This window comes from Helianthus annuus, chromosome 2 (assembly GCF_002127325.2).
Source record: "Helianthus annuus cultivar XRQ/B chromosome 2, HanXRQr2.0-SUNRISE, whole genome shotgun sequence".
Classification (NCBI taxonomy): Eukaryota; Viridiplantae; Streptophyta; class Magnoliopsida; order Asterales; family Asteraceae; genus Helianthus; species Helianthus annuus.
In genome coordinates, this window is record NC_035434.2 from 12,118,690 (window position 1) to 12,142,148 (window position 23,459).

Consider the following 23,459-nt stretch of genomic DNA (forward strand, 5'->3'; position numbering starts at 1 on the left):
TTTTATTTTATTTTTTTAACATTTTTTATTAAAAAATCGCTACTTTTAGTAGCAGCAAAAAAAAAAAATTTTTTTTTTTTTTTTTTTTGCTAACGAAATGTAGCGATTTTTTAATAAAAAATGTTAAAAAAAAATTTATGTTTTTTTAGGTATTTTTGGTTGTAACTTTGATAGTTGGTGGTAATTACAAAAATGCCACCTTGTCTTTTTGGGTTTTCCTTCAATTTGTATGTTTAGTATGTTAAGATTATTTGTATTTGATCTTTTGCCTATATATATATACATATATATAGGGGAAGGTTCAAATGAAAACCACTAGTTATTGTGAAAACTCGAAAACTAATTAAAAAAAGCCAAAAAAACATACAAAAAAATTTTTTTTTTAATTTTTTTTTGCAATCAAAATTTCGCAGGTTTTTTAATATAAAAAAAAATTCAAAAAAAAAAAAACAAAAATTTTTTTGTATAGTGCACATGTGTAATACTGCACATATGTATGTGTACTACACATGTGTATTATTACACATGTGCACTACACAAATTTTTTTTTTTTTTGAAAATTTTTTTTTATATATATAAAAACTAGCGATTTTTATAAAAAAAATTGAAAAAAAAAATTTGTGTGTTTTTTAGGCTTTTTTTAGTTAGTTTTCAAGTTTTCACAATAAAAGTGGTTTTCATTTGAACCATCCCCTATATATATATATATATATAAAGAGCCAGCAAGAAGCTGAGAACACGCAAACAACAACGAGACACAAAAGACAAAAGGAAGAAAAAAAGCGAATTACAACATAACAGAGATATCAAAGTACTTCCAATCATCCCAGCCAGGAACCTTCAGCTTCGTGCAATGCAATTACTGGTCCAAAGAAAAGCGTCTTCTTTAATATGCTCCACTGTTTTGAGAATCGGAATAAATCGACCTTCGAAGATCATCTCGTTCCTCGCTCTCCAAATCCTCCAAACTGTCACCATGACTATGGTATACACAATGCGTTTCCAATTCTTCCCGCCCGGCTGATTTTGAACAAAAGATAGCAACTCATTATAAGTTTCTATTATTTTTCTTTTTTTTATTAATCTAGTAACTACGACTAAGGAGTATAACTCAGTTGTTTTCTGCAACAAAACATGACTCGAACCCTAAACCTCATGGGAAGAGACGTACTATATACACACCACACTAGGCTATAAGCCCTTTCGTAGGAGTAGCAAAGAGCCAATTGATTTGCAAATATCCGAGTAATATGATTAGTACTTAGATTGGCAACGGTTTCAAGTAGCCGAGTAATCTGATTACTTAGACAAAAGGAAAAAGAAAAAAAAGTTATAAATTCTTCTATAACATGATGGTATTAAGTCACTACACGAGAGAGCTCGCAAGAGAGGAGTTGAGGGGGCACTCTATTGGTAGGGTTAGGTCTTCTTTTCTAGAGAAAATGCTTAAGCCCAAGTCTAGAGGGGTCAAAATGGACGGGTTAGGTTGGTTGCCAAGTCAAGATAGGTTTAAGTTAGAATAGACAAATTAAAAAAAAATGATCACGATGGGTTAGGGTCAGAACAGGCCATATTAAAAAATAAAAAAAAAATATAATATAAGAATTTAGCTCGATCAACTCATAATGACTTAATTACCAAGCTTTGGCCCCTTGTGGGAATCATTTGATGAAGTACTTAGGTAGTGTTGTATTGTATCAGGGGTGCAAACGAGCTGAGTCGAGCCCGAGCTTGACCAGGCTCGAGCTCGAGCTCGAGCTCGTTTAACATATGAAAGCTCGAGCTCGGCTCGAAGGTAATTTTTTAAGCTTGAGCTCGGACTCGACTCGTTTAGTATTTATTAATTAATTTATATTAATTATACTTATTATTGTATATATATTATTTATTTTTTATACCATAATAAATGGTAATTATTGTTATATACATAGAGTTAGGATCCTGTAAAAAAGACTAAAAGTGTGAGAAGGATAAGAAAGAATCTACACCATTAGATTTTTGATCTAATGGTTTAGATTAATAGGGACCAAATTGTAAAATTTGTTTTATTTTTTGGACTGAATTGAAAATTATAGGGGTAATAAAGTCTTTTAGATCCATTCAAAATAGGTAACTGTAATCAAAATCCCTATAATCTCTCTCTCTCTCTCCAATCGCACGACCAGAGAGCTCTTTGTCTCTCTTTCTTCTTGAGTAGCGAAGAAGATGGATTTTGATCTGAACCAGCGACGGTTTGGGTTTCCGGTGTGAAGGGTGGTGATCGGAGACTGAAGAAGACGGCTGAGGAACGAAGGCCGACGACGGGCGATGTTGATGTCCGATGGGGAATTACGGTCCGACGCTCGGAGGAGATGATTGCGAGCGGCAGCGGCGACGGCGAGATGTGTAGTTACGTGGTAGGAAAATTATCGGTGGTGCAACAGTGGTGGTGCCGGAAGTGGCAGTGGTGGTGCCGGGAAGTGGAGAAGATGATACAGAGGTGTTATTTTAATGGTGTTATATCTTGTACTGAATGGTGTTATTTTGTGTACTGAATGGTGTTTTTTTTTATTTTCTGAATGGTGTTTTTTCCTTTTCTGAATGGTGTTTTTTTTTCTTTTCTTAATGGTGTTTTTTTTACTGAATGGTGTTATATTCTTGTACTGAATGGTGTTTATTTTTTTTACTGCTGAATGGTGTTTTTTTGTGCTGAATTGTGTTATTTTTGTGTTGCATGGTGTTTTTTTTGTGCTGAATGATGTTATTTTTGTGTGAATGGTGTTTTTTTGTGCTGAATGGTGTTATGTTTTGTGCCGAATGATGTTATTTTTTGTGTGAATGGTGTTTTTTTTTTTTTGTGCTGAATGGTGTTATATTTTTGTGCTGAATGGTGTTATATTTTTTCTGAATTGTGTTATATTTAAAACACCATGTATGAACATGCTCTGAATGGTGTTATATTTATGGACGGTTATTTTCCTTAAATCAGGGATTTTCTCTCTCCAAATCCTTAAATAAAGGATTACCATATTTGAATTTGTTAATTAATTTACAATCTTACCCTTTTTAATTAATTTAAATCTAACGGTTGAGATTTTTTCTTACCTTTCTCACACTTTTGGTCTTTTTTACAATAACTCCACCCTATATACATATATGTTTAATATATTAATAAAAAAATATAAATAGAAAGCTCGTTTAGACTCGCGAGCCGGCTCGAGCTTGATAAGTGAAGCTAGGGCTCAGGCTCGTTTACTAAATGAGCTTGTTTTTAGGCTCGGGCTCGAGCTCAAGCTCGTTTAAGCTCGGCTCGTTCGAGCTTTTTTCGAACCGAGCTCGAGTAGCTCGCGAGTAGCTCGGCTCGTTTGCACCCCTAGTTGTATGTAATGGAATTGGAATTTGATTGAACTGGAATCTCAATTTCATTCTTGAAGTGTTTGTTTGGCAAGTGAATTAGAATTTACCAATCTCGTCCCGTCGATCGGGTGAGCCAGTTCGGGTTAGTAGCGGCAGGGGTCAGGTCTGGACATCTCAAGTCGGTAACAAGCTGGGTCGGGTCGATACGTGTTGGATCATTAACGGGTCAGGACGTTTCGGGTCGGTAATTGGCTGGGTCAGTTCGATACGTTTGGAGTCGTTAATGCGTCAGGATGTTTTGGGTCGTTAACAGGTCAAGTCGGTTCGATATGTTTCGGGCCGCTAACAGTTCGGGTTGAATCGAGACGTTTCGGGCCATTAACGGGTCGGTTCAGGTCATGACGTATCTGGTTGTTAACTGGTTGGGATGTTGCGGATTGGCACGGGGCGAAGCGTTACGGATCATCGACGGACCAGTTCGAGTTAAGATGTTTTAGACATGGTTGACCTGTTGAAGATTCCAATAACTTTAGTTGAATTCCTTCAAAATTTGAAAGGATTTTGAATTCCTTTTAGATTAAGGAATTTGAAAGAATTCATTTGCAATTCAAATTCCAATTCTAATTCCTTTGCTAACCGAACACGATCAAGAATAGAATTGAGATTCTGATTCCATCCAGATTCTATTTCACTATGTAAAACGAAGTACTTTAACACTCCTCCTCGGGGATTGAACAAGCTTGCTAAGTTACTGGAAGTTAAAAGAATTGGGATTTGTCATCAAATGGACAAATGGCTTCGTGCACACACGTTTAGGTAGTTGAAAGAGAATTTTTTAGGTGGTTCTTTGGAGAAATATTTGCTATACAGTTTAGTTTAAAACTAGCGAACAAAAACTAGTTAAAGTATCAAGGTGTGACCGTAACTCATTAAAAAAAACATAAAAGACAAAACCTAAAAGCACAAAAGGAAAAGAAAACAAAAAAACCCAAAAAAAAAAAATGACAACAAAGCACTATAGCAAACATAGGATGTCAATTGATATATAACTAGTGTTTAACCCTCGTATTGCAGGGCATAGGTCGTAAAACCGTGCTAAAGTAAGCAAATGACAATTAAAACCGGAAAAATCATAAAACAAAAATGCGAATTTATTCCGAAAAAGACCCCACGCATTGTGGCGGTAAGTCGCGGCTGCATGCTTTGCACATCGGAATACAGATAAGAAACCACTCATGTTGAAAAAGTTACGTCGAAGTTTCTGCTTAAGTAAAACCGTGATCCATACAAATTTCTTATAACTAATTAGCTTCTTTCAAACTTTTTACGTTTTTTTATTTATTCTTTAGGGAACATAAAATTATCAAATTTCAAAATTAGTCAGTTAACTTTTTTTAACTTTATAAAAAATCTTTATTAATAACCACCATCTCACGATAGATTTCCAAATTGAGTGCTCATGCCTTCTTTTAAAACTATAATTAGTTAATGACGATTCATAAAATTGATATTCATTTGAACCTTATAGAAACTTTTTGATAAATAATTCAAAAAGAAATGAAGGCAGAATACATAAACATATTATACTCTTCACATATTGATATTACCAGTTTAAAAAAGACATGGACCAACCTATAAGTGATAAGTGACCCAATGCTAGCATTTACTGTAGCTAAGAGCATACTTGAATTGTTATATATATATATATGGAGAAGATCATGCGAGAACCACCTCTTATTGCGAGAACCAATGTGAACACAATCAAAAATGCCTAAAAATAGCTAAAAATCACACAATTTTTTTTTATATATTTTTTATATAAAAATCGCTATTTTTCAAAACCAAAAAAAAATTAATTTTTTTTGCCACTAAAAGTAGCGATTTAAGCATAAAAAATATTAAAAAAAATTAGATTTTTTTTAGTTTTTTTTAGGTTTTTTGGGGGTTTAGTTTTTAGCATTTTAGCTTGTGGGGGGGGGGGAGGGGGTTAGGTTTTTTGGGGGTTTTAGTTTTTAGCATTTAGCTTGGGGGGGGGGGGTTTAAGTTTTTTTTTTTTTTTTGGGAGGGGGGGGGGTGGGTGGGGGGGTTTAGGTTTTTTTTGGGGAAGGGGGTGGGGGTTAGGTTTTTTTTAGCTATTTTAGGTTGTGTTCACATTGTTTCTCGCGGTTCTCACAATAAGGGTGGTTCTCGCATGAGCCCCTCCCTATATATATATATATATATATATAGGGAGAAGATTATGCGAGAACCACCTCTTATTGTGAGAACCGCGAGAACCAATGTGAACACACCAAAAATGTCTACAAATAGCTAAAAATCACACAAATTTTTTTTTTTTTGAATTTTTTAATATTTTTTATAAAAAAATCGCTACTTTTCGAAGCAAAAAAAAAATTTAATTTAAAAAAAAATTGGCTTCTAAAAGTAGCGATTTTAACATGAAAAATATTAAAAAATTCAAAAAAAAAATTTTAGATTTTTTTTAGATTTTTTTAGGTTTTTTAGGGGGTTTAGTTTTTAGCATTTTAGCTTGGCGCGGGGGGGGGGGGGGGGGGGAGGGGTTTAGGTTTGTTTTGGGAGGGGGGGGTTAGGTTTTTTTTTTTGGGGGGGGGTGGGGGTTAGGTTTTTTAGCTATTTTAGGTTGTGTTCACATTGGTTCTCAAGGTTCTCACAATAAGGATGGTTCTCGCATGAGCCCCTCCCTATATATATATGATAAGGATAATTACAGAACACTGATTATTGCGAGAACAAAAAGAACAACTCTAAATCACTAAATTTGGGGATTTAAGGTTCATATTTCTTAAATAGAGAAAAATGCAATTTGCGTCCCTGTTGTAGCATCCGCCAAAAGATTTATATATGGTAAATGATCCATTTAATTAATTAATTATTTGTTTTGTAAAAAAACAATATAGTAATTAATTAATTAATCTTATTAATTTAAAAGGGTTATTTAGATAACTAAGTTAATGTGACCATTTAATCAACTCCTTAAGTTGGGGGACTAATTATGTTTTTACTAATAGTATAATATGATACCCAAACCCTAACCCTTATTTGTTGTCAGCCGTCACCTGCATAAGCCACTCCCCAACTTTGTTGCAACTAGAATCATCAGACACACTCCTTCATCCATCTCCTCCACCTCTCATTCTCTCAAAAACTCTATGTAACAAATAAACCTTCTCACCTTCAACCTCTCAAACCCACACATCTTGACACAACCGCCTCCCTCGTTCTCTTTCCTTCTCACGAAACGAAACGCAAAAGCCATTCGCCGTAGTCGGAATCTCACCAGGGTTTGAAGCATCACCGGAAAGGTCAGAACTCGCCGGAATCACGCCCGGAGTTCATCGAGTCGGACACGGCTCTTCTCGTTTTGCATAAAAAAAAGACAACCGGAACCGTGACAAAGCCAGGATACGTTTCGCCACCCTCTCACCGTTGTTTCACTCGCGAGAACGATAACAAACTCGTCGGAGAAAGCTAGTCGTCACCGGAGTTCACCGGAGCCGTCCGAATCACGTCGGAGACTCGGAGAAGGCGACCGGAAAGCCCGCGGCCCTTATATCGTTTCGGTATATCTTTGAACTCAGTTGATTTTTTTTCTTTCTTTTTGATGTTATATAACCAATGAATAACAAGAGCCAACCACATTAGAAGTCGTGAGTTTTGGAATGTTGTAATTGATGTTCCCTCTTGTTCGGTTCGGTCGTTTATTTATGAAGAAGTTGATGTTGATTAAAGTTTAGGTAAAATAAAAAGCCCATCTTCTTTCAATTGAATCAATACATACACATAACAGTGGATTTCTTTGAATTAGTTTTGTTCTTTTTTTGACTCCTGTTGATGGGTTTATGATAAGAATGAAGAGGATGACTTTCAATACAGTTTAAAGGAAATAAAACTCAACAAACATCACGAGTTCGAACCGGGTACCTTGCGGTCCGTGGTGTTTTTCGCTGTTCTTTTTATAAAGCAATATGTGAGAATTCAGTAACAACTTCATTGTTCTTTTAATTAATTTTTAGAGTGAATTGCAAGTTTTGTCCTTTATCTATATGCTCAGTTGCAGGCGGTGTCCTTTGTCTTTAAAATTGACAAGTTTTGTACTTTTTGTTTCAAAATCTTGCACGTTTTGTCCTTTAGCGCTAACTCAGTTAATTTTTTTTGTTAAGTATGATCATGTACCTAGCACATGAGGGCATTTTTGCCATTTCATTTTTTAGGGAGTATTGTGTATATAACTTATTTATGTAGGGACTATTGTGCACAAAAGATTTTCAAATAAATAAATAAGTCATATATAAATAAAAGTTATCTCTATCACTATCCACCACCATCCACCCCACCGCCACCACCTCCAACCCAACCTACCCATCTTTCTCTCTCTCCCAGCCGTAACCCATCTGCCGCCATCTATAATTCAACTTATTCTTTCACCCCCATAACCCAATTTACAAAGTTAAAAAATCCCCAAAATTAAAACTTTACCAACCAAGCTACAAACAAAATCGAACTAAAGATATAATAACAAGCAACAATTCAAGTTACAGAATGTAAAAGAGCTCAAGAAAATCATACTAGTAAGCATACACTGCACAAAAAATATAAAAGCTAACCAACTCTTGAGACACCAATCTTAAAAGCTCTTATGGCATTTTTGAAATTTTCCTTCAAGAAGCCAGATTTCATGTTCTAATTCCTCTACCTGCTGTAAAACCAACCGTTGCATTATTTCCAGTAAAGTTCTAAGCATCAAATTCATAAAAAAATATTTATCCATCAAGAACCCACCTTAATCCAAAGGTCCAAGTTCATGCCCTGTATGGATAGCATACAACTTAAACAGAGCCACCCAACCCTTCCTCTAGATAAACAAAAGTTTTATCTTTCTCATCATAATTAGAAATCAGCATAATCTTTAAGATACTTGCAAAACCCTTCCTCTTGTGGATCTAAAACCCTCAACTCTTTAACATACTTGCAAAACTAAACGTTGCTCCCCTCCTCGATGACACGCATAAACGGTCTTCACGACTACGACCATCGTCACTTGTGGATTTAAATATGTTTCCTTCAAGATCTGTTTGTGAAAGACCAGGGAAATAGGGTTCTGGATGCGGATGAAGGATTGGGGATTTTGGTGTGAGAGTCGTCGTCTTTTTCATGACTTTAATGCAAACCAGTGATGGTTGGTGGGGAGCGGTGGTGGCTGGTGGTGGACCGGGTGGTGTAGTGTAGAGTGAGAGAGAGGGGTGGAGAGAGAGGGTGAGGGGTGAAATATATATATATATATATATATATAGGGTAAGGATAGTGTAAAAAGGGCCTAAAGTGTGAGAAGTGTAAGAAGTGTATTATAACACTATATATAATACTATATAACACCATATAAACACCGTATAACAATATGTAACACCATATAATACCATATAACACTATGTAACACTATATATCATTATATAACAAATATAACACTATACATCTATCATAGACATGCTATCAGACAACCAATAGTGTTATATTTGTTATATAATGATATATAGTGTTACATAGTGTTATATGGTATTATATGGTGTTACATATTGTTATACGGTGTTTATATGGTGTTATATAGTATTATATATAGTGTTATAATACACTTCTCACACTTCTTACACTTTGAGCACTTTTTACAGGATCCTCTACCTATATATATATATATATATGTAATATAAATATTAGAACAGAGTTTACCTTTGTTTTTTTTATTTACATAATTTTAAATATACAAGTAAAAAGACTAAGTTACCCTTGTCTAGTCTGATTTAACAGTAAAGTCTAACTGGGTTAGGACCAAAGGACGTAACGTGCATAATTTTTAAACATTAAGTACAAAACTTGTCAATTTAAAAGACAAAGGACACCGGCTGCAAAATGATATAAAGGTAAAGGACAAAACTTGTCAATTTAAAAGACAAAGGACACCGGCTGCAAAATAATTTTTATAATAAAACTTGATTAAGTTAATATATAAATATGTATATTATACACCTTATCAATATTGTTTTTCTTTATACTTAAAGCAAAAAAAAAGAGGTCAGCTTATAAATCAACTAACAATTTTTGTTCCATTTGAACAAATAAAGTGATATTCCATTTACATTAATTATAAGTAGTTTGTTTAAATTTAAACAATAAGTACTCGTATTTAGTTTTAACAATTTATTTAATTACTTACACCCTATTACTTGTTTTGAATAAATAACAAATACCTTTTATCATAACTCACTTATTTTAAATAAATAACTGGTAACACATCTTAGACCCTAGTGTTCCCAAATTAATCTACTTATAAACCTTAAATATTAGAAAACTTGTTTAACGAGGTCGTTATTTTAAATATTTAGGTTAATCGCTATCGTTCGTTCTCTTGGTTTCCTAACCTTACTCGTGCGTTACTTACAAGAAAGCGCAACGCAACCAATGTGAGTATACTCGATCCCTTTTTGTTTTAAACACTTTTGGGATGCAGCATGTATTCTATATCAAAAACACTTGACACTTGACACTTGACACTTGAAACTTATTTGAAACATACTCTATCCATTTAAACATGAAACATGAAACTTGTGATACTTGAGACTTTTATGCTATGTGAACGTTTAATCCCTGTGTGTAGTTCCGCCTTAACAATGGTAGCGCTATAGGGGTAATGCACCTCCTCGTTAGTCTTTGGGGTATTGTTAGGATGAGACATATAACCTCCCGTTAAACTTTGGGAAAGGCACTTAACGCATTGGAAACTTGGGCTATCACTTGGACTGCGTTAGCTAGCATGGTGAAACTTGTTATATGTTTTTGTGTTGGATATGAGTCTTTAAACGTATAAACTATTATGCTATGTATTCAAACTTGTATGCTCGCCAACATTTTTTGTTGACATTATTTTAATACATGTTGCAGGTTGATAGTCGCAGTGAATCAAGAATCAAGCTAGGGTGGACTTAGAAACACACCTAGTTAAATAAACAATGTTGAAACTTGAATTGATTGTATTTGTGTTTTGGATCAATGTTTGACAATTTAGCATTTATAAAATTTGATTTAATCTATATTGTCACAATTAGAGTTATGATGCTTTTGAGCGATTTGTTCGTCTCATCCCGATATTTCCGCCATCGGTTGGGGTGTGACAGATTGGTATCAGAGCCATGACTATAGGGAATTAGGAAAAGTAGGAATGCTTTAGCCTAGTCTATAGTTTTAGAGCTTTATTCTTATGTTTTACTTGAAACTACTTGCATGCTACCTTATTTGCTCTTATTTATTCTCTTTTGATCTTTTAAGCATATATGTCGCTTATGAGTTAACACTTGACATGCTATACTTGCTTTATTATGTGCTAATACATGTCTTATTGTCCCACTCATTACGTGCTATTCTTGATATGTTTCGTTGTGCGTTTATATTTGTTTGTTTATTCCTTTAACATACTCTTTCCCTCATGCATTTTACTCGATTATTCTGAATCTGACAACACTCATATTACACAAACGAGACGAGTTTACCAAAATAGGCGTGAAACCCACAATTTGGTAAACGACTCTCATCTCGCTCGATTCTATTTTTGGATGAAATTCACCATTAAGTTAGGAGTGAAATCCACATCTTAATGGAAATTTCAAATTTTAAATTCTAGTGGACCCTCGTCAAAGTGTTGAAATTAAATTTTGACCCGACGAGTACCAACCACACTTAGGATACGAAATCGCCAAGTTAGGGGTGAAACCCGCACCTTGTCGACTAGTTCCACTCCTTGATTTTTTTTAAACCCCGCCAAGTCTCGAATTTTCGATTGAATTGTGGCATGTAGTAACCGGAAGGGTGAATACCGTTAACCGACTTGTCGGCGAGAGTATACCACCTATTAGGCCAAAACATTCTTTTCAATTTCAAAAGACCTTTCGACCACTTTGGTTAGTCAACGTTCCGTTTTGGAACCATCCAAATTTTTATTCGAACTTACGCTTTATTATTCTCGATCTTTTATGATGAAACTCTCTCTTGTCAATTTTGAACCATTTTGAGATTTCATTTTGCGCCACATTGTACTATTACTTTTCATACGATTATACACTATTAGCATGCATAATTTCACGTAATTTTATTTACACTTTTGTAACAACGAGTGGAGACGTATCATCAAGGTAGGAGTGATTTCCTTACCTTGACGGTTAACTCCGCTTCTTTTCTCGTCTTACAACGACCTCACCAACGGATTAGGGGTGATTCCCTTACCTAGGTGATCGTTACCAAGACTTCCTTTTAATAAACTATATTACGTAAACATAATCATGTTTATACCCAATCGTTCATCATTAATCAAATTCCTAATTATTTCAAAATGCATTGTTTATATAAACGAATTTCTTATCCTACAATCTAATTTCATATCACTCACGCACACAAAATTCTTAACTTTTACCATAAACGTTCACTCATCGATTTTCAAAATTTCACGAAGTGCTACTTAACAACCTAGTCGGTCTAATAAATCCATGGCCCACACAATTTCATATTCAACGTAATTATTGAAACACGCTCATCTCACTTCATTAAACTAGAGATTTTATTTTCAATTGAGAATCAAACCAACGTTTTCGCACACACCTATAAAATATTACAACTATAATTCAACATTTACTAAAACTTCTCTCAAAAGCAATAAAACATTTTATTAAAAACAAAAAAACGCTTTTCAACAATCACTAAGTTCATATACCAAATGCCTTTTCTATGGATCAACTTTTTCACAAGAATCTTTAAGCTTCAAAATTTCTAATACAAAGTTACTCAAAACGATGCAAACTTATTAAACTCTAGAACTTTTGAAAACACGTGGGCAAGGACACTTCATAAGGACTGACAAATTTTCAACTTATGTAAACTCCTTTAAAACTGTAGTAGCATTTCCATTCGTTTACAAGGTACAACTAACATAATCAATAGATGCTCTATACTCCCTTTACATTCACAAATTAGAGTCTATATTCCGTGACAACTCAAACTATTTTAACTTCATGTTTTGCTCAAACAACTATATATGTATATCATTTTACGTGTTTTAGTTTATACCTCACGACAATTTCACTTATACACTCATTTTTACCTTCATACTCAAAACTCCTTGGCTTTTTACATGTTTAAATTCGTATATTACGATTCATACCATAAACAAAATCATTACGTATTACACTCATATCCATATTCGTATTTATACATCTTATGTCTACACTTATATTTATATTTACACATTTATGTTTATTTTCATAATCATATCCATATTCATACGTTTTATATTACACTCATGTCCCCAATTATACATTTTCGATATACTTACATTTATGTTTATATTACATACGTATTAATATTCATGTTCATACATTTCATGCTCTCATTTACACATATACAACTTTGTTTACACTTATATTCATACACACGTATTTTATTCATACTTAAACATTCATGTTTTACACCTAATTTTCATATTTACATCCATACTCATGCATCTTGTGTTTATACTCATATTTATACTCGTATTCACACTCGTACTCGTGTTTATACTCTCATTTATACGATTTATGTTATACTCGTACTCGCATTTATACTCTCATTTATACGATTTATGTTATACTCGTACTCGCATTTATACTCCCGTTTATACGATTTACGTTATATTCGTACTCGCATTTATACTCACGTTTATAAGATTTCTGTTATACTCGTACTTTTGTTTGTACTCTCATTTATACGAATTGTGTCTATACTCACGTCATTCGTTTGTGCTCACATTTATGCTCATTTTTAATACACGTTATGCTTATACTTTTACTCATACTCCTGGCATGCGTTTTGTGTTCATGCTCACGTGCGTGTTCAAATTTAAACTTATACTATGCTCATGCTTTTTACCCAAAAATTTATACATTCGCACATGTACACGGGTGAAACCCGAAGGATTCGCTTACGTTGGACTTATACTATTTGGAACGTAAACATGCTTATATGCTACATTTCTATACTCACGCATTCCTATTAACAAAATTTATGTATACCATGATTCATACGCAACTAATACAAGCTATGCGGATCATGCGATGATTGGTATAATCGCGGGTGCACACGGGATTATAGTAATAAGCGCATGAAAAACCATAGAGTGTACTACTGTGTATGGTAAGACACGAAACGTAACATGACACCGAATACGAAACGGACGTAATGTGGTCAAAACATGGTGGATACGCCGCTGGTACTTCCTATATATATAAGTGTTTTCACCATGTTACCAAAATTTCGTAAAATGAGCCATGAGAAATTCAGTGTTTTGCAGACCTTTGGACCAAATTCAAACTTTAAACAACTCACAAACGCATTATATCCGATTAACCATGACGAGAATTCATTCTTAGCACACTACTTTCGTCTATCCAATGCTTACGCTACTATTATACTCGCATTCGTTTATTAAAATCAATCGTTCGCTTATATACTCCCCTTATTCTCCTTTATTCTTTGTCTTTTATACGAACACCGTTCGCGATCAGGTCTCATCTACCCTCTCTGTTAAATCTTTGGATCTCATCTTTTCAAAAGTCTTCATCTTAGATTTCGAGGACGAAATCTCCTAAAGTAGGGGAGACTGTAGCATCCGCCAAAAGATTTATATATGGTAAATGATCCATTTAATTAATTAATTATTTGTTTTGTAAAAAAAACAATGTAGTAATTAATTAATTAATCTTATTAATTTAAAAGGGTTATTTAGATAACTAAGTTAATGTGACCATTTAATCAACTCCTTAAGTTGGGGGACTAATTATGTTTTTACTAATAGTATAATATGATACCCAAACCCTAACCCTTATTTGTTGTCAGCCGTCACCTGCATAAGCCACTCCCCAACTTTGTTGCAACTAGAATCATCAGACACACTCCTTCATCCATCTCCTCCACCTCTCATTCTCTCAAAAACTCTATGTAACAAATAAACCTTCTCACCTTCAACCTCTCAAACCCACACATCTTGACACAACCACCTCCCTCGTTCTCTTTCCTTCTCACGAAACGAAACGCAAAAGCCATTCGCCGTAGTCGGAATCTCACCAGGGTTTGAAGCATCACCGGAAAGGTCAGAACTCGCCGGAATCACGCCCGGAGTTCATCGAGTCGGACACGGCTCTTCTCGTTTTGCATAAAAAAAGACAACCGGAACCGTGACAAAGCCAGGATACGTTTCGCCACCCTCTCACCGTTGTTTCACTCGCGAGAACGATAACAAACTCGTCGGAGAAAGCTAGTCGTCACCGGAGTTCACCGGAGCCGTCCGAATCACGTCGGAGACTCGGAGAAGGCGACCGGAAAGCCCGCGGCCCTTATATCGTTTCGGTATATCTTTGAACTCAGTTGATTTTTTTTCTTTCTTTTTGATGTTATATAACCAATGAATAACAAGAGCCAACCACATTAGAAGTCGTGAGTTTTGGAATGTTGTAATTGATGTTCCCTCTTGTTCGGTTCGGTCGTTTATTTATGAAGAAGTTGATGTTGATTAAAGTTTAGGTAAAATAAAAAGCCCATCTTCTTTCAATTGAATCAATACATACACATAACAGTGGATTTCTTTGAATTAGTTTTGTTCTTTTTTTGACTCCTGTTGATGGGTTTATGATAAGAATGAAGAGGATGACTTTCAATACAGTTTAAAGGAAATAAAACTCAACAAACATCACGAGTTCGAACCGGGTACCTTGCGGTCCGTGGTGTTTTTCGCTGTTCTTTTTATAAAGCAATATGTGAGAATTCAGTAACAACTTCATTGTTCTTTTAATTAATTTTTATAATAAAACTTGATTAAGTTAATATATAAATATGTATATTATACACCTTATCAATATTGTTTTTCTTTATACTTAAAGCAAAAAAAAGAGGTCAGCTTATAAATCAACTAACAATTTTTGTTCCATTTGAACAAATAAAGTGATATTCCATTTACATTAATTATAAGTAGTTTGTTTAAATTTAAACAATAAGTACTCGTATTTAGTTTTAACAATTTATTTAATTACTTACACCCTATTACTTGTTTTGAATAAATAACAAATACCTTTTATCATAACTCACTTATTTTAAATAAATAACTGGTAACACATCTTAGACCCTAGTGTTCCCAAATTAATCTACTTATAAACCTTAAATATTAGAAAACTTGTTTAACGAGGTCGTTATTTTAAATATTTAGGTTAATCGCTATCGTTCGTTCTCTTGGTTTCCTAACCTTACTCGTGCGTTACTTACAAGAAAGCGCAACGCAACCAATGTGAGTATACTCGATCCCTTTTTGTTTTAAACACTTTTGGGATGCAGCATGTATTCTATATCAAAAACACTTGACACTTGACACTTGAAACTTATTTGAAACATACTCTATCCATTTAAACATGAAACATGAAACTTGTGATACTTGAGACTTTTATGCTATGTGAACGTTTAATCCCTGTGTGTAGTTCCGCCTTAACAATGGTAGCGCTATAGGGGTAATGCACCTCCCCGTTAGTCTTTGGGGTATTGTTAGGATGAGACATATAACCTCCCGTTAAACTTTGGGAAAGACACTTAACGCATTGGAAACTTGGGCTATCACTTGGACTGCGTTAGCTAGCATGGTGAAACTTGTTATATGTTTTTGTGTTGGATATGAGTCTTTAAACGTATAAACTATTATGCTATGTATTCAAACTTGTATGCTCGCCAACATTTTTTGTTGACATTATTTTAATACATGTTGCAGGTTGATAGTCGCAGTGAATCAAGAATCAAGCTAGGGTGGACTTAGAAACACACCTAGTTAAATAAACAATGTTGAAACTTGAATTGATTGTATTTGTGTTTTGGATCAATGTTTGACAATTTAGCATTTATAAAATTTGATTTAATCTATATTGTCACAATTAGAGTTATGATGCTTTTGAGCGATTTGTTCGTCTCATCCCGATATTTCCGCCATCGGTTGGGGTGTGACACCTGTGGTATGTGTGAAACATCAATCTGAGCCCCTAAATTCATTTTTTGGTTTTTTGAGCCCCTGAGCTTATAAATTCATAACAGTTTGAGTCCCTCCGTCACACTTCCGTCTGTTTGACTGTTTGACAATTGTGAAATGTCCTTTATACCCTTAATTGTGAAATGTCCTTTATAATCCCTAATTCCCTAACACCGATCACACTTCTCAAAAATATCTGAACCTCTTTTCTCCCAACACCGATCATCATCTTCATCTTCATTGAATCTCCTCACCGACCATTTGTTGTTATGACAATCCAAGGTAAAATCACATACCTAAAACATGATCGACACTATGGTTTACCCTCTGTTCTTGTTAGATGCTTGTGTAACCCTCTGTAACTTGATGTTTAATGATGTTTGATGATATCTCATTTTCACCACTCATGTTTTTACACTTATCTGCATATGTTTTTGATATGCTAGAATGTAACAGGTTTTGTGTGAAAATATTGTTTGATTCTTGTGGGTTTTTGTCTCGGGTATCAAAACAGAGGTTTGGGTTTTGGTTATTATGAAGGTTTGTTTCAGGTTTTGTGTGAAAATATTGTTTGATTCTTGTGGGTTTTTGTCTCGGGTATCAAAACAGAGGTTTTGTTTGATTCTTGTGGGTTTTTGTCTCGGGTATCAAAACAGAGGTTTGGGTTTTGGTTATTATGAAGGTTTGTTGTGATGTTTTTGGTTTTCTCTGTTTATTAAGACTGGGTTTTTGGTTTTTGGCGTTAATCTAAGATTGGTTTTGTGTTATAGTTTGTTTGAAATGTTTAAAATATACAATCGATTAAAACAGGGTTTGGTTTCTTAAGTCTCTGTTGTTCATGTTGAAATCTGGGTTTCTTAAGTCTCTGTTGTTCATGTTGAAATTTGGGTATGGTTGTTGTTTTGTTTCTCATATAAAGTTAGTTAAAGACTCTGTGTTTTGGGTTCCTCATATTGGTCATTTGAATGTGTTTTCTTGATATGAGATCAACTGTGTTTTGGGTTCCTCATATTGGGTTCCTCATATATGTATAGATATATGCATTATGAAAGTACTGTATCAGCCGTCTTACTATGGATGTCTTTATTGTACAGAATGGCTGCGGATGTAAAGATACGCAAAACACCAACTACGAAAACATTGGCGAGAATACTTGACAACCTCCTGGAAGATGGTGCGGTGCACATAAGGAAGTGATTGATCAGAACGATCAATTGCTAAAAGATAAGCTAATTGGTGCATATGAATGAATATAACCCCAGTGGCAGATATGTAATTAGCGAGCTCTGGAATTTCAATGAAAATCGAAGAGCTACACTAAAGGGGGCTATCAGCTACATTCCGAAGTGCACCACTCACTCCTTGAGTTTTCATCATAAAGAAATTCAAAAACTCGTTGTATGTTACGATCTTTTGTTATCGAGTCTGTAAGTTCCGTCAAGTCTACCAAGTTGGATATCCTTCTACCAAGTGTGCATTTATGTTGTGTTTAATTGTAATCATGCTTAACTGTTTAACTTAGTGATATGTTCTGTCCATGTTTGATGCTTAACTGTTTAACTTAGGGCTTAATAATGAATTTTGGGGTTTTTAGAAGGGAAAGAAATCCAAAAGACGGTCTTACCCCTGGCTCAAACAGACGGAAGTGTGATGGAGGGACTCATAGTGTTATGAATTTATAAGCTCAGGGGCTCAAAAAACCAAAAAATGAATTTAGGGGCTCAGGTTGATGTTTCACACATACCACAGGGACACAAGTTGCATTTTTCTCTAAATTTTATGTTTCTTACATTCATATGTGTATTATATATACATAAAAAAATCATATATTTTTCCCTACACATAGTCTACATATATGTATGTAATTTAGCATACACATAACCTACATGTGTGTAGGTTATTTAAAAACTGAAGATTTCTCATATTTTGTTTTAAATTATAGTGTGAGAAATAATAAATCTTACATTTATAAAATTTTTATTTATTTTTTAGGTTTTTAGGATTGAAAAAAATGAGTGATTCATTTTGTTCTGTGTGTTCTCGCAATATTTAATGTTATGTATAGAACCTTCCTCTCTCTCTCTCTCTATATATATATATATATGTATATATATAGGGGATCGCTAAAATGAAAACCACCTCTAATTGTAAAAACCATGGGAACCACTTTCTAGCCTTTGGATCAACAAGATGAATGGATAAGATTAAAAGTAACAAAAATTAATATTATATAGATTTTGTCTTATTATGTCTTTATTATTTTAATCCAAAAGGGTATTTAGGTAAAATGACTCTTTTTTGTCTTTTTGCCTTTATTATTTTTTATTACCTTTTAGTTTTATTATATTACTTTTTATTATTGTAAAAGATTTTTTTAGTAAAAACATTTTTAAATTCAAAATTTTTTAACAAAAGACAGGTTTTTTTGCGGGCTGGTTTTTGCACGCCGGGTTTTTTCAACCGTTGTTTTTACGCGCTGTTTTTTACCGTCGTTTTTTTTACGCGCCGTTTTTTTAACGCCATTTTTTACGCGCCGTTTTTTTAACGCCGTTTTTTACGCGCCGTTTTTTAACGCCGTTTTTTTAACACGCCGTTTTAGCGTCCCGTTTTCATGTCCCGTTTTTACGCGCCGTTCATACGGCCCGTTTTACGCGCCGTTTTTTACGTTAACGTTTTTTTTTTTACATTTTACGCGCCAATTTTTACGTTAACGTTATTTTATGTTTTACACGTCGTTTTTTACGTTTTACGCCCCGGTTTTTTACGTTTTACGCGTCGGGTTTTTACGTTTTACGTGTCGGTTTTTTACGTTTTACATGTCGGTTTTTACGTTTTACGTGTCGGTTTTTTACGTTTTACGCCCCGGTTTTTTACGTTTTACGCGTCGGTTTTTACGTTTTACGTGTCGGTTTTTTACGTTTTACGCCTCGGTTTTTTACGTTTTACGCCCCGGTTTTTTACGTTTTACGCGTCGGTTTTTTACGTTTTACGCGTCGGTTTTTTACGTTTTACGTGTCGGTTTTTTACGTTTTACGCCCCGGGTTTTTTACGTTAACGTTTTTTTTTACATTTTACGCACCAATTTTTACGTTAACTTTATTTTACGTTTTACACGTCGGTTTTTTACGTTTTACGCCCCGTTTTTTTACGTTTTACGTGTCGGTTTTTTACGTTTTACGTGTCGGTTTTTTACGTTTTACGCCCCGGCTTTTTACGTTTTACGCGTCGGTTTTTTACGTTTTACGCGTCGGTTTTTTACATTTTACGCGTCGGTTTTTTACGTTTTACGCCCTGGGTTTTTTACGTTAACGTTTTTTTTCGGTTTTACGTTTTACGTTTTACGTTTTGCGTTTTACGTAAAACATTTTACGTTTTACGTTAAACTTTTTATGTTTTTAAATTTTACGTTTTATGTAAAACTTTTTAAGTTTTAAGTTTTACGTTAAACTTTTTGCGTTTTACTTTTTTAAGTTTTACGTTAAACTTTTTACGTTTTACGTAAAAGTTTACGGTTGAACTTTTTTTTCACAAAAACTTTTTTACACGAAAACTTGTTTACGCAAAGACGAACGCACCCATAAATCGCAAAGTCGGTAGGTGTCTCGGATAGATTTTTATCGTCATCGACGGGGGGAAAGAATATAAATAACCAACAACAACAAAAAAACAAAAGTGTATTTCAAAAAAAACAAAAGTGTATCTCGAAGAAAAAAGGGTTTGGCTCAGATTTTTCCGATAATTAAAAGGCTGCAAAGTGGGGTTGCGGGTTCAAAGACCTACCCTCCACCATCGTTGCCGAGCCATCGTCATCAAAAAACTAGTTTTTTTTTTTTTTTTTTTTTTGCATCATCGCCGCCCATCCATCGAATCAAAACCCACAGATTCATAGAACACAAATCAAAACCCCCCAAACATATCAAAAAACCATCAGATTCGTAAAACTTAAAAATTTCAACCAGATCATACAAACCAGAAGGAACATGAACATGTTTCAAACCAGATCATTCAAACCAAAAAGGAACAGGAACATGTTCCAACCAGAAAAGGGACAGTAGCATCATTCAAACCAAATAAAAAAAAATATCAAGAACATACCAAAAATCAACACGTCGGGAGGAGACCAGGACCTCCGCCGCTCACGGCGGCGCTGCCGCCGGCCCTCCTCCGTCCTCTTTCTCTATCCGACTCTCTAGTGGTGAACATACATGACCTGGTGGCACATCTGGCCGCCATTAATTACCCCCAAAATCAAACCCCCAAAACTCAACCCCCTCAAAATCAGCCAAAAAGGTGTGATGTTTTGGGGTAGCCGACAAGAGGAGTGGGTCGCCGGCAAACAGGGGTGGCACCCACCATCAATCATCATCATCATCATTCCTTGAACGGATCTGCATATATTTGAAAGGTGTACTACCAATCAGCCACAAACCCACCGTCGGGCCACCGTACCACTGCCATTCAGCACCCACTGTGCACCACCAAACAAACCCTGCCGCCACCGTCCCCATTCTCCCCACCACTGCCACAGTCGCCGTCTTTTGAACCCACCACCGTCTTTTGAACTCCCAAACACCACTCGGTGGTGGTGAGTGACAGCCTGCAGCGACCAGACATAGAAAAGGGACGAAGAGAGAGAGAAACTCGATGAAAGAGAGAGGGGTGGCGGAGGAATTGTGCGGCTGCAGCACCGCCGTGTGGACGCCGGCAACGACCACCGACGCCGACGATGGCGACGGTGATGATAGTTGAAAGAGAGAGAAACAGAGGTTGAGGAGTTAAAAAATGGATAGGTTCGTCTGCATCTTTTAAATTGAAAAGATAGTAGAGAGGAGAGAGGAGAGAGGGTGTGAATTAAATGAAGAGAGAGGGGTAAGATTAGACATTTAGGGTAAATGACCAAACTACCCTTTTCGTTGGCTGATTATGATTGGTGGAGAGTGGTTCTCATGGTTCTTACAACTGGAGGTGGTTTTCATTTTAGCGGCTCATATATATATATATATATATATAGGGAGGGGCTCATGCGAGAACCACCCTTATTGTGAGAACCTTGAGAACCAATGTGAACACAACCTAAAATAGCTAAAAAAACCTAACCCCCACCCCCCCAAAAAAAAAACCTAAACCCCCCCCCCCCCAAAGCTAAATGTTAAAAACTAAAACCCCCAAAAAACCTAAAAAAAACCTAAACCCCCCCCCCCCAAAAAAAAAAAACCTAAACCCCCTCCCCCACCCCCAAAAACCTAACCCCCCACCCCCCCCCCCCAAGCTAAAATACTAAAAACTAAACCCCCAAAAAACCTAAAAAAATCTAAATTTTTTTTAATATTTTTTATGCTCAAATCGCTACTTTTACTGGCAAAAAAATTAAAAAAAAAAAATTTTTTTTGGCTTCGAAAAGTAGCGATTTTTATATAAAAAATATTAAAAAAAAATTTTGTGTGATTTTTAGCTATTTTTAGGCATTTTTGGTGTGTTCACATTGGTTCTCGCGGTTCTCACAATAAGAGGTGGTTCTCGTATGATCTTCTCCCTATATATATATATATATATATATGGAGCCGCTAAAATAAAAACCACCCCCAGTTGTAAGAACCGTGAGAACCACTCTCCACCAATCAGATTATGCCAACCAAAAGGGTAGTTTGGTCATTTACCCCAAATGTCAAATCTCCTCCTCTCTCTCTTCATTTAAACCCATCAGACTTTGTCTCTCTCCTCATTTGTTTCTTTCATCTTCTCTGTCCTCATTTCTTTCAAAAAAACCACTACTTCATCTTCTTCCCAACCCATAACCCACCACCATATTCATCACCTCCCTTGAACCCATCTCTTCTCTCTGCTAATCCGGTGACCGGAGATGGTGACTCCAGCGACGATATTTGTTTTCGGTGCAGACAGACACACCCACACCCTCTTCTTCTCAAGTGAGCCACACTCTCCACTTACCAGAGTTCAAGTTGCCGCCACACCCCCACACCGGCGACCACCAAACACCGCACCCACTCCAGCGGCCCCCTCGTTTCTCCGGCGCTCCCTCGTTTCTCCGGCGACCCTCAGATCTGCAACCCATCTCCGGCGATCCTCAGTCTATACAGAGTGTCAGTGACTTTTTATAATTCTGATTTGTTGTTTGTTGTTGATTTGTTAATGGTTTTGTTAATTTCTTTTTGAGATGGGTATTCATGTGTGTAATCTTTATTTACATTCTTGTGTATTTTCTTTAGTTTGGGGTCTTTATATTGTTTTAGGGTTCTTGACAAAATTGGGGGTTTTACTTGGTTTTCACAGACAAAGACTGGAGTTTTGGTTTATTCTATTTATGTATAAGTTATAGTGGGGAAATAGAAAGAGGCTAAGATGTGTTAAAGTAAAAGAATCGAATGGAAGTGGAACTATTGTGCACAAACCAATTACATCTCAACATGTTGATTAAATGGTGTAAATGAACAAGATTCATATTACCATCCTCTCATTTGTCTCCTCAAAGTCTGAACAGTAAAAACTCTTGATTTATTTTATATATTTTAGTTTTAATCTATATAAACCTTCATATTTAGATCTTTAGCTTTTTGCATCTTTTCAGCTTGAAATTTTTTTTGAGATTTGTTGGTAGTTTTTTTTCTCATTTCTTTGGTTATGTTATTTTAAAAAGTGAAAAAGAACATGGGTTTGATAAAAGAGTTAACATGGTGGCAGCGCGTGATGCCGGTGGTCGATGACCCTCTGACGGCGGCTGTGGAAATTTTTGCAGCGGAGCTCCGATTTCAGGTTGGAATAGGTTCAGGTTTCAGGATTGAGATTTGGTACAAGTATGGGTTCATTCAGTCCAGATTCAGATTTGGCTTTGGGGATTATTTTGGGTTCGGGTTTGCCCAGTTCAGTTTCGGCTCAGATCTTGGTTCATTTTCGGTTCGACATAGTTCAGTTACGGTTCACTCGGTTCAAGTTCGGTTCGACAAGAAAAACAGGGCGGTGACATAGGGTTTTTGCTGATGCTTTTGAATGTTTGTACCTGGTTGTTTTGCTGGTG

General features: G+C 35.4%; 3 long non-coding RNA genes across 3 annotated transcripts; 2 read left to right on the forward strand and 1 right to left on the reverse strand.

Annotated features, from left to right (window-relative positions):
• The first annotated feature begins 6,334 nt into the window (after nt 1-6,334).
• LOC118483718 lies at nt 6,335-10,436 on the forward strand. Its single transcript, XR_004871186.1, has 3 exons — nt 6,335-6,917; nt 9,732-9,809; nt 10,288-10,436. It is a non-coding gene; the product is annotated as an uncharacterized LOC118483718 (long non-coding RNA).
• LOC110910884 lies at nt 7,851-8,600 on the reverse strand. The gene is made up of 2 exons (XR_002576551.2): nt 8,137-8,600; nt 7,851-8,053 (listed from the first exon to the last, which is right to left on the reverse strand). It is a non-coding gene; the product is annotated as an uncharacterized LOC110910884 (long non-coding RNA).
• A 2,847-nt stretch (nt 10,437-13,283) lies between the features above and the next one.
• LOC110910875 lies at nt 13,284-17,962 on the forward strand. Its single transcript, XR_002576538.2, has 3 exons — nt 13,284-14,772; nt 15,626-15,703; nt 17,521-17,962. It is a non-coding gene; the product is annotated as an uncharacterized LOC110910875 (long non-coding RNA).
• Nucleotides 17,963-23,459: the final 5,497 nt, after the last annotated feature.